At 34.0% G+C, this 13,417-nt stretch overlaps 1 protein-coding gene across 3 annotated transcripts in view; it reads left to right on the top strand.

Annotated features, from left to right (window-relative positions):
• Window positions 1-13,417, top strand: part of LOC123564619 (FMRFamide receptor-like) — a 212,921-nt gene that overhangs the window by 136,529 nt on the left and 62,975 nt on the right. The gene's annotated exons all lie outside the window — the stretch shown is intronic.

Below are 13,417 nucleotides of genomic sequence, written 5' to 3'. Positions count from 1 at the left end.
AAGGATGGTCTTAAACCTTATCATTGTATTCTTTTATAGAAAGAAAATAACGTTTATCATGTTATCAACAATGTTGCATGGGCGACCCTTTCCGCAAGGTAGCAAGTGCGTTCTGGCGTCGTTCACAAAACCTTACATTTGATATTGGATGTTGTTTAAGCATAGAACATCCGTGAAAATCGGCGGAAAATGAAAAAAAAAAAAAAAAAAAAACAAAAACAACAAAAACAAAACAAAGATAACTTAAACCGATAACAGTCGAAATTGTATCTATACGGCTATGCCATTTTTTTCTTGGAATTTTAAATTAAAATCGGGAACTGCATTTTTATCAGAAGACGAGTAAAAATTTAACGTGCGCGGATCGTTTTGACTGTTCTGTCTATTTGTAGACACAAATGGTAAAATGTGATAGTCTAAGATACTACATATGATTTTATACTTGCGGAATGGAACCTAACACTTTGATAGTAAGTTACTGTAAAATCTAAAAAAAAAGCATTGATGGTTCTTTTTGTTCTACATTTAACACTGAAGTAAAATATTGTAAACAATGTGTATCCTGTCTCCTCATGGAACATATCGCCCCTTTGGAGCAAAAAGATACCAAGTGCTAATAAATAAAGACGGTTATGGTACCTTTTTGTTCCAAGGGGGTGACATGGTAAATTCATATTCTTGAAGGAATCATGTTAAGGGTTAGGCCCCCTTGTCTACCTCTGTACCTCACCCACCCCTTCCTCCCAGTTAAGAGAACCGTTTGAATTATTACCAGTAATAAAAACATTTACATTTATTTGCATCATAAATAGTTTGAGAATTGTGTTTATAAACGTATAAAATTTCCACAAATTGGACAATTAAAACAATTAGACGACATGTTTAACTAAGATTTTTCCCCTAAACTGTTTATTGTTTGGAACGTAAATGCTAAAATAGTACCTCCATATAGCTCTTAGACTAACAATGAAATGTTTTTATGAAAACAAGTTTTATAATATTTCTTTAGAAAAACCAACACAAGTCTTTAACCTTTAGCCTATTCCGTTTTTGCGACCAGTGCAGACCAAGATCAGCCTGCACATTCATGGTCTGCACTGTTCGCTATTCAGTCAGTAAATTTTCAATGAACACTTCTTTGAATAATAAGTGGTATTGCCCAAATTAAATGGTGGACCAGACCACTTCAGACCTTTAGCAGGGTAAAGGTTAAAGCTTAGTATCATCCGAAAAGATGGGGTTTTTTTTAAGAACAGAACACTAAATAACTTTATTGTGCATGTAGTTTTGCGTCAATTGCCAAAGAGTAATTCAATAAATTTCTCTATCTTACTATTCTGTTTTATATATAGGACAAAAAAGTGATAATTTTTCAAAAGCTGCAGCCAGACTACGTTTCGGTTATCAAGTAGATTATCTTAAAGAAATGTATACGAATCAAGGGTGCGTGTGTGTGGTGCATCCCATTTCCGTTAAATTCAGCATTTCTTGTTGTGGATTTTCCGATAGAAATGCCAGATTTGACACTTGTCGATAGCATCAGACATTTTCGAACGAATGGCAAATGTGTTTCTTTTTAAAATTGATAAAAGATAGAAAGTTTTTTTTTTTTTTTTAAATCAGTTTGAGATAAGAAAAAAATACGGTATTGTTGGTTTGAGTTCATGCAAACCAATATGCGCGGCTCTTTACTTTTCGCTTATAAAAATTAGTAATGAAGATTTTATGCAGACTTAATAACATGGACATTCTAAACGATTTTCAAGAAAGATATTGTGAAGATAATCTTGCTTTTTAAATTTGATAAGAATATCAGTTTGCTAGCACCAGAATTTGCCTTGTATATAGTGTAGAAAATTACACCACCAAAGTTTTAAAACATGTAAAGGTGTATGTGTATTGTAAATGCAAAATGTGACTACCCTGAGGTTTTGACACGTGCGGCTACTTGAAAATAATTTCTTTTTTTTTTTGAAAGATCTATTGATATTAGTTATTAATAGAGAAGGAAATCAAATGTTTCAAGTCGCCTCAAATAATTAAGAAATAATAAGTTCCCAATCGTGGTTTATCGTAGAATAACCCGTGTTTTGAGTTCTTATGCGTGAGAATATATCACGAAGGCCGTAGGCCTGACTGATATATTGTTTCGCATAAGAACTCAAAACTATGGTTATTCTACGATAAATCACTTTTGGGAACTTGTTGTTTCGATTCCAACACGACATACTAGTATCAACAGTGTTAGAAAAAATGGTAACTACTTTTTACGACCGTGCTACGCAACTGGATCGGATGACGTCACAGCACGTGCATGGGGTATTGCAGAATAACCCGAGATAGATTTAGCTCTTCATGTATGTAGGTGTTTTGCTGGTCGTGTTAGAATGAAAGATAATTTGTGTTACTTGCCCCTTTGACTTTGAATCCCTTCATTCATTTCAAGAAGTTGCATGTTATGATAAATTAAAGGGGATTATATTACTGTATAGAAAAAGCGAGAATTCAAAGGTGTTGTTATGCCAAACATTTGAATGAATGTCCCTCAAAGACAATTTTTAATGTTCGGAGGTGATATAAGTGTTTGGATCCTCAAATTTATATTCATTTATGAAAGTTTTGTAACTCGTTGTTCATTACTTAGAAGAATTTTGAGAATATTATGTTCAGCGTGATGAAATTCAGCGAATAAAGTTATGACGTGAAACGTATCTATCTTTAATACAATAAAACATTGATTGCTCGAGGTCGCAAGGAGATGGGCAAAATGTTCGAGATATCTATTGTTTCGAGCAATTTAAACAGAAATTATAAGAACGACTGTCACTTATCAGATACATTTCTCGAGCTAGCCCCGGTACTCGAGCCATTAATGCTTGAACGAGTGGTAGTTCACTGTATTGAAAATCACACGACTGCGTATAATATACTTCCAGATATTCATAAGACCTGGTATAATATACTATTTCACAGTCAATGTAATAAGTTAGGCTTGTTAGCTATATTCTGTGGATACTAGAGTATTTCAAAGATACGTTGCTGTTTTTATGTATGATGAACATGCAAGTCGAGTTTTTTTACCCTTTACTCATAGATTACACATTCTGGGTCGGCGCTGCTAAAGAATGTTCGGATCTATGACTTTGGTTTGTTTCACTTTATTCGTTTGTCAAATATTATTTTATATTTGCACATAGATAACACAAAACAAGCCAGAGTGTGACCTCCCAAACTATATTGCAGACTACATTTTGAATAATACACTATTTTGTAATACATCATTGTTGATCATAATGCAGAATGTAAGTATTTGCATATACAGTTCAGTCATTAATCCGTCTGGTTGTATACATAATTTTATATTCTTCGAAACCGAATAAATAAGGTCACATATTTAATGATAAACATTGGAGTGTTGGATGACGAACTTATTGAATTATATGAGCTTACGAAGTATTCAGTGACCAGTGTTGGGCGTATATCCATGTAGACAAAACAAAATGGACAATAATACTTGGAAACATCGGTAAATAAATGGCCATTTATACGGATTTAAATTTTGATTTGCCGTGAAGAACTTTAAAAAGGTAATCGTGTACAAATAAAAAAATTTACTACAGGAAATTATTGCTACATAATGAAGCACACGACGCTGGAGTTTTGAACAGTAAGCAGAATACACATTGTATGTAAGAGTTCAATCCTTAACTAATTTGCATATTTGTGTTATATAATAGGTATGTACTAATAATTTAACAACATGTGTAGTTGTCTGGCTATGTGGAGTAGTTTTTGACATTTGTATGCATTTCGAAATGTACAAATGTGTAATTGTACATTTTGTAAAAATGTGAAATTTACATACATTTCTAGCAAAATATACTAGTACGTATTTTTGTAAACACAGTCAAGGAGTAGCCTAGCAAGCTAAACCACGTACGTTAAATTGTGGTTTCAATAAAACACAGTTTTTAAAAATAGCATATTAAAATATTGTGAATTTCACGTAACGTATTAGACAGACAGAACCACAACTGTCATACTTTCAAAGTCTAGTATGCATTTCCTCTTTGAGGAATCACAGCTGGCTGAAAAGATAGTTGCCGTCTTCACATCGTAAAATCTCTCCGATAAAATAAGTCTAGTCCATATCTTACTTAAAGGTCAGTTTTTATTTAGATGCACTAAACATGAAAAGTTCCCACAGTTTGCTATCAGACGGTTAATTTACTAAGTTCTGCGGTGCCAAAATTAACAGTCTTGGAGATATATGGGTTGAAGAGAGTCTAGTTTTCACGCACGCTGGTCAAAATCGATGAGCCTAATCACGTTAGCACATCGGTCACTTTATCTTATCGGTAGGATACCGCTTATCGTTCATAATTATATACACAGTGGCACATATTTTATTTGTATAGTTAAAATTCATGTTACTCAAATGGGATAAGCTCTTGATAGTGTTCTATAATCACGCGTTATTGATACTTTTGGATTAGTTACGCGGTAAGTCACTTATTTTGAGATACGTTTCTTTTTCGTTTAATGCATTTAAAAAGATTTTCATTTTAAAAGATAATGGTTGATGCAATATATTTTTGTTTGCATGCATCTTGCTGGAATTTGTAGAAATTTTATCGGATATATATTACGAATGTGAGAGCAACTTTGTGTTTGAATCTGCGCATGCGTTTCGGTTCGCTGTGTGCGCTGCAGGGTATTGCGAATTTAGGTTTGCAATGTTAACGTTTAGTTGCGCGGACTAATAATTATTTACGAGAATACGTGAGTTTATGCCAATGTGAGCAATGGGTCAGAATATTTCATTTATGTCAAAAACTTCCATTACATGAGGTTTTAAACATCGTACTAAAAGGGTGTGAGAGAAATGTTTACTTAATGTATTTGCGTTATCACCTTACTTTCCGCTATCCCCTCCGACAGGTGTATATTTCATCACACTTACCCGGTCTTATTACACTCTCCGATAAAATGTATTTTGATTATCTCTCAAACCATTTTCGATGTAATCATGATTTTTCAGATATGTAATGAATATTTCTCCCTTGAATTCCCTGAAACTGATGAGTGGTGATTGCTTTAACAGGGGTTGGGCGTTGTTTGATTTGAACGAGTATATTATAACAGAATATTTTGTTACCATTGCTTATCTTTCTTATCGACCTTTATGTCAAATTCATCAATCAAATTCATGTCTGTTTTCTATATACCTTTCTCTTATATATGTCTGGTTCTTCAATACATTTAGCATTTTGTTTTAGTAGAAAAAAATCTTAATGTTCTGTTCTATAGTTTTATAATCATTTGCCCTCCAAGTTTTGATTCAATACACATGCATGGAATCTTGAATTATAAATCAAAGTAGCCTCAAGTTACATGGAATTTTCTCCAACCATGACAAAACACATATAAGTTAACGCTTATAAACATTGCCCTAAGTGGCACTAACTTTCAATAATTAATTATGGTTTTCAGTTTAAGGTTTTTTCTTCACATCCATGAACTTGTTAATACAACAAGAAAACTACATTTTTAAATATGCAACTTGATAGCTTTCAGTATATTTTATGCATCGTTTAAACTGCACGAACTGAAACGGTTGCCTTCCTGTAATAACTATATATTACCACGATTGCATGTATACTGCATTGGCCTTTTCTATGTGCGGCTTCCGTAATGTTGTTTGATCGCCTGAGGTGTTCAAGGTTATTGACTACTAGTGTCTGAACTAGTAAGGTCGAGAAATGATATCATTTGTTTGTATAAACGATGTTTTAAAATTCCACTTAACCTACCTACATAGCAATAGATTAAGGTTAAGTTCACTATGATTTCACTTATCGACTTGGGACTACTTGCACACGCGTGTGGCTAGTTGTTGATAAGATAAAACTTAATAATGTGTGACGACATGCTATCTTACAATATTAATAATTACTGTTGCAATTATTTTGGAATTATAATCGTTTTTATCACTTTTATTATCATCATTATAAATGTACACGTGTTGAAGTTCAACAACACATCAAAGCAAATTTTAGAAATTAGGTATTTACTTATCTGTCATAGCCTTCTCTATTTCTTGTATATTTGAACGGAATCATTTCGTGTCTTCCGGCTGAAGAAGGCGCTATTTACACGGTCTAAAGTTGAAATAAAACAGAGACAAAATTGGTTTTTAGAAAAGATAAATTGAAATGATATGGACAATTCTGTCTGCATGGCATCATAAAATCATACAGACCTCACAAAGATAGTTTTACAATAATCTCTTTTTTCTTTTTTTTTTTTTGGGGGGGGGGGGGGGGGGGGGGGGGTGGAGGTTATGACGCACCAACACAGTATAGGTTATATAGCGCCAAACAGGACTACACATTGTCGTTTCATATCTCATTTACATCGAAATAAAACAATAATCTTAACATGAAATATACAGGCTGAAAATCGCAGACTTTACATTGCATTGTGTTATGTAAACTGATATAATTAGCCTATTATGTGTTAAATGTTTTTAGAAATGAAAAAAGAAGCAATCTGTTTTGGTATGTACAAGTTATGATTATGATCATTTTCACCCTGTGTTTCACAATTTACAAGTCGATAGTAAAGCAACATTTGTCTTACCAGTGCTAGAAATTTACTATATTTCACAAAAGCATTCTTGCAGTTTTTGACAACACACACTAGAAAAAAAAGCTATGACGTCCTTTGCTGATTACAATTTTACTATTCATGTCTCTCACAACACAGTGGTGTGGGAGACATATTGATTTACTCCAGTCTGTGTGTCTGCATTTAAAGCATGTCCTCACTCTTAAGTCGAACATTTCTCATCCGATCTTCACCAAACTTGAACAAAATGTGTCTGACTATGCGACCTCGGCCAAGTTCGATAAGTAGCCAAATCAGTCCAGGTATTTTGGAGTTACGGCCCTTGAATCATAGGGGCAGTTGTGGGAGACATGCGCTTTTCTCAAAAGCATCTCTAATTTTGATTTAGTTTGCACATTAAATAATAAATAAGTATACACACATTACAACCCTAGCCATAACACTGTAACATATTTTTAACAGTAAATCTGTAAAGGCCGCGAAAGGCTCGATTGAATAAAAGAAGATACATAATTGAGCCGTGCCATGAGAAAACCAACATAGTGGGTTTGCGACCAGCATGGATCCAGACAAGCCTGCGCATCCGCGCAGTCTGGTCAGGATCCATGCTGTTCGCTAACAGTTTCTCCAATTCCAATAGGCTTTAAAAGCGAACAGCATGGATCCTGACCAGAATGCGCGGATGCGCAGGCTGGTCTGGATCCATGCTGGTCGCACACCCACTATGTTGGTTTTCTCATGGCACGGCTCATATTATTTTGGTGGATGAAATCGTAGTGAGATATAACTTCAATTGATATAGGCTAAATAATAAAGACAGGATTGAACCTATTCAAGACTCATTTTGGACTATGAAATGTAAATATTGAAATGTCATATCGCCTTTTCCATTAACAATCTAGTTTTTGCTGTATATAACTGCGACAGTTTGACCTTAATTTATTACTGTGTTCGAGTTTCTGTTGACAATGATACAATATTTTATCAAAACCGTAAATTGATATATTTGTAAGTAGACCTGTTAAGTAGGTTAACGCTGATACAAGGCGCAAAGTCTTTCAAGCCCTACATAAAACACTGTTAAGTAGACTACACTTCATTTTAAACCCAGCAAAAGTCGTGATTCAAATTTCTTTTCATGATGGTTTTCTCTATGTCCATTCGGTTAAAATTCAAAATGATACATTTGTACTTCATCAATTTCATTTTACATGAGGGTATAGAAGATGTTTGCTTTTTTTTACAAGTCACATGAAATTATAGCGTCGACTCCGAATCATAAATAAAAATATGTTCTTACCATGAATGCACCTTATTATTTAAAAGTTAAACTCTATTAGTCAGTCTCAAAAATTATTAAATCTTGATAATTACAGTAGTCCTGTTAAGCAAACAGTATCGCTTTTCTAGTTGCATGCTCCTTGCAGACTTAAACACTCCTACAGTCTGACGTTACATCACATACTCAATTTTCTCATTATGGAACCCACAGCTCTACTTCTCCAGATTCAGGCGTCTATAAATAAACAACTTTCCAAAATAAGACATATTCGGTCCCTGAGTGACACACAGCTATATATTCCTGATGAAAGTTTCTATTTCGCACAGTTTAATCTGGATAGTTTATCGATATGCCTCTCCAAAAGTGCTTAAAGCTTTGCAAAATTAATGGCCTAGAAGGTTGGCAATGTTTTTTACCAGACAAGCCAAAATCTGTCTGCAAAATGATGTATTTAATATGTTGACTGCATTTGCTAGTTGTATATGAGAATATCATAGAGAACACATTTTGTGTTAATTCTTTTATAGGAGTTATACAAATAAAACACAATCAAAACCAAAACCAAACAAAATAAGAGGTAAATGCTCTGTACTGAATTTGATACAAGCACGACGTACGTCTTTCAGTATTGTAAACATGGCTCACATACAAGGAATTTAACCTTTTGATCTACATTCAATGATAATCCACTGGTATTATTCGGATACCATTTTTGCTCCCTTGCTTAATTAAACTCAAGGTTATTTATTGATAGTTTTGAACATATGCATATTCCATTAACAACCTTGGAATTTTTTATTCGACGTCTATGACTGCTTTGATAGTTAGGTCGTGGAGTAGCCTACCCTATATTTGTTTTTTTTTTTTCAAGTCGGGTTAAACGTCACAACAACACAGTTATTAGCCATAAAGTGACTTTCCATCTTTTGATGGTGGTGGAAGACACTTTCTGCCGTAAGTCAGCTGAATGACTTCATCACATGAAAGAATTCTACACCACCGCGACCGATGTTTGGGACCCAAATTGGTAAGGGCTAGTGAGTCGAGGTCAGTGACGTTAAGCACTCATGGAGTACTATTTAATGTTAGATATCGTTTGCAGTGAGGAGAGAAACATCTTTTTAGTAGTTATTAATTTCAGATAATTAAAGTTGGCTCCAAGTGTTGCCTAGACTTACATCGCAAATCACACAACAGTATTAAAAACATCCTATGTGCCGCTGTGGGCTATTCTTGTTTCTAGAAGCAGTTAAGGCATTTATAATAATCTGAACATATTTTAGCAAATCATCTCTTGAAGATGCATCTATAAGTTTTTGACTTTTTTTTTCGAGAATAATACGTTTTTGGCACGATAGAAACAATAGGCCTACAGACATTTTCAAATTGATATTGAAATTCCAACTCATTTTTATGTATGATTTCAGTCTTATCTAGAACAGTACTTTTTGCCCATCAATGTCGATTTTTATGCACGTCTTAACATTTCAAGCGGTTTTGTACTTATCTTAAATACTTGAACTAAATATATTTCATGATTTTGTTAACTTGTATTCTAGCATGGTCTCACAGAAATGTTCCATCACTGTGCATGTGTTGTCGCCTTATCTTAAAGGCATAAAGAATAATGTCATTGTTTGGCTGAATGTGAATCCTGACTTGAATTTAACAACATTTTGCCAAATAATTTTGAATCATTTCCTAGACTGAAAACATTGATATTCAATAAAAAATTACCCATTTATGTGCCATATAATATTATTGTAGTATTTAACTGTAATAACAAAGAACAATGTCATGGCTTGACAGACTTACAAAATAATCGTCTTGCCGACTGTCAGTGCACAGAGTTTGTACAGCTCGTTAATCATTTGATTTGAATACAACTGGTCCATATATTTGTTTTCATATTTTTGCATTCAGGTAATGCACTAATACCAGTTTAAAAGTTAGTCATGTCAGAATGGAATATTTGGAAAATGCATCACGATTAATTGATTAATGTATCTTAAGCCGACAAAGCGCTTGCGATGTCTGTATTTACATCAATTACCCTTGTTTTCCCTCAATTTTATAGATGCCACCTTTTTAGAAAGGGTATGTGTTGTTCAAATTTCCTTCTTGTCCAGAAATAGGTTACATCTTTCAGTTCTAAATATTTGAAGAGTACAAACTCAGGTAAAAGAACATATCATTTCTTAAACTGCGATAGGGAATAGTGCATGGTATTTTGAAAGCATTTTAATAATGAAGTCGCATACTTTTAATGTGTAGATTTAGTTTTTGTACCAACTGCTTACATCTATTAACGTTTGGGAGAAAAAAAAGGTTGTGTAGGTCGTAAAAAATCAGGTTTGATACCTTTATATACCTAAGAGACACGAAAGTATAGTGAAATGTTTAAATGTATCGTTTGTGAGGCATAAGTTAAGTAGTCTTGAGTTCTAAAGAGTTTTCGGAAATGAAACAGTTCATTTCTGTATGTCGATAACTTTTATTGTGAAACCAGGGAAACTGCACGAATTTACAAAACAAAGACAAATATCAAACAGGGAATGCCACGTACCAAAAACGCAGCCTCCCCAAAACGAAATCTACAGCACGCAGACGTGCACACCACAAACATACACACACATGCACATACACGCGCACGCACACAAAGCCAACACATGAGAACAAAACGAACAAACAAAGGAACACAGTGGGGCACCGCCTTGGAACGGTCAGTGGCAAAAACATCACCGGGGAGCTTTAACCGGTTTATGGTGCGCACCAAACCTCACTCTTACCCCCACCATGTTCCAAAGACACGGGACAGTGTAAATAAAAGTAATCCCCTCCAGGTGAATCTCTAACACACGTAATGGAAACAAAAAGACATGGCATGTAAAACACAAAAATGCTCGTGTATAAATATATAAAAAGCAAACCTTTAGAACCAAAAACGTATGTACTCAATGCCTTTTTAGAAGACAGAGCAACAAGAGAAACACCCTTAAGGGCCCGACGAAACAGGCCAGAAGACAGATATCAAAACAGTTCAGTCCTGGTAGGATTTAAAAACTGCTTGTCATAGAGTCCTCCCCCTCTTCCGTCAGACACAATCAAAGAGGGAAGCGTAGTGTCCAACTGTAAACGGGTTGAACACTAAACATGCGGTATGTCTCAGAACAGTTGGGTCGTAACCTCTTTTAATAAAACGTTTTATAATTTTACCAAATACATTTGGAAAATTACCATGACCCAAAAGCTTACGAAGTTTGTAAACCACATCCCCATAAAAACGGGTTTAGAAATACCTTCTCGCAGAAGTGTCTTTAAATTAGTATTGAATTTTAAAACTTAATTTACTTGTAATATATTGATTACGTTCATTGAAATGCTTGACATGACTACACGCTCTGGCAAACCGAATTAATTGGGAAATATAAACCCCATAAGATGTAGCCTGAGGTACATCCCCATCCAAATGAGAAAAATTTACAATACTAAAATTAAAATCACCCCTCTTGTCATAAATGTTGGTATGTATAATATTGTCATAAATAGAGAGATATTAATCTAAAAATGAAGTATCAGTATCCGAATTGTTAGTTTTAATTAACTGAAGCTCCCTAGGATAAATAGTACCCACCAACTGACCAAAAAACGGATTATCCGTATTAAGAATATCATCCAGATAGCGTGATGTATTATTAAATGCAGTTATAATATCTGCAGGCGTATCTGGAGAAAGGCGCAACATAAAGTCTCTTTCATAACAATATAAAAAACAAATCTGCGACAAGGGGTGCACAGTTTGTTCCCATGGGAATACCAACTACTTGTCTCAAAACTGCATTCCCAAACCTGATGAAAATGTTGTTCAATAAAAGGGAAAGGGCTTTACAAACTTCGTCACAGGTCCACATTGTATAATGTTTAATAATATTGCTAGTAAAAAAAGCTTTATCAAAATTGCAAGCGAGAAATGTAGCATTCTCTCTAGCAAAGTCTTTTGAATTAGGGCAGTTAGTTTGTCATTTATTAAGTTATGTGGTAAAGTGGTATACAAAGTAGAAAAATCGTATGTACTGACTGTAGATACCTTGTAATTATTAATTTTAAACTTGTCCAGGATTTCGCCAGAATTTTTAATCGGCCAAAATAAGTGTTTACCAGAGTTTTCGTATACTTTATCACAATATCTTTCCACGTGGGCTTTCACAGCAGTTAGACATTATGTTGATAGTTTTGAAATATTTGTAGTTGTACAAGAGCTTGAATTAGCGATGAAGCGAGTTTTATATGGTTGTTTATGCAATTTAAAAATCCAGTACATGGTTGGTAGTTTAATTTGTTGATCGTCTATACGAACTTTTAAATTAGAAACTTCAGTGATGTGATCAGTGACCAAATTATTTTCAGCAGAAGGACTCAATGTATAAGTTTTAGTGCTATTTAGTTCGTTTTGTAAAACATTAATATAATGTAGGCGTCAAATGATGATAATATTGTTGGCCGCCTTGTCTGCTGGAACTGAAACATACTTAGAATGAAATTCTTGGATTTCCTTTTTCAAATGTCTTAAAGTAAACTTGGGTTTTGGTGGAAGTATGTGTTCATTAGTTTGATAAAATTTTATTCGAGAATCAACAATGTTAAAGATATTTCGTTTCCAAGACGTTAATGCATTGGGATCAGCATTCTCACGACGACACCATTTAACACAAAAAGTTTCGATGGATTCCGCAATCTGACCACGACAAGCATCAAAATCAATAGTTGAAGAAATTCTATATTTAGGTCCTTTAAAGAATAAATTACGAATACGTTTGTCTTTAATAATATCAAAATTACCAGTGATGACATGACCGGCATCTGAATAGCAAAATTTTGAGTTTTTACATTCGTAGTAAGAAGGGGTATTTGTTTGAACATCTTAGTCGGAAACAATTTTATTGTAATTGAATATAACATTTCTAAGTGGTGTTTTATATTTATAACAGATAATAGGAACTTCGGAGTTTCTGAAATATTTAGGCACAGAATCAATGATACGTTTATCACGAAATATACTGGGTACATCGATGAAGTCAATACCTTTATTCATGAAATAAATTTTAAGAAAATGTCTCTCATGGTCAGATTGGGAGTCAATATGTGGACGGAGAACGTGTTGCGTGTAACTTTGAATAAGATATGATATAGTGTAAAACGGATCTGTTTGAATAACATACTGGTCCGCTTCCTCGTCTAGCTTTTTAAGAGACTGAACAGATAAAGATGTGAGACGAGAAAGCATTGAATGTCTACCAGAGTTTAAAAGAATTAAATCGAGGTCTGCAACAGATATATTGACTTTAGATTTGCCCTTAACATTACCATTTCGTCTAATTCCATGAGACCTAGATTTACGTTTCCTAATATTTAAAATAGAAAAAAAATATCGATATTTTGTATGAATGTTCACGGAAACGAATTTTTAAAGAACGCCCAGTTTGGCCAACATACTGAATACAATTG

This window comes from Mercenaria mercenaria, chromosome 2 (assembly GCF_021730395.1).
Source record: "Mercenaria mercenaria strain notata chromosome 2, MADL_Memer_1, whole genome shotgun sequence".
In the NCBI taxonomy this organism is placed as follows: domain Eukaryota; kingdom Metazoa; phylum Mollusca; class Bivalvia; order Venerida; family Veneridae; genus Mercenaria; species Mercenaria mercenaria.
Note: the sequence above shows the minus strand (reverse complement) of the source record. Positions and strands in the feature narration are given on the sequence as shown.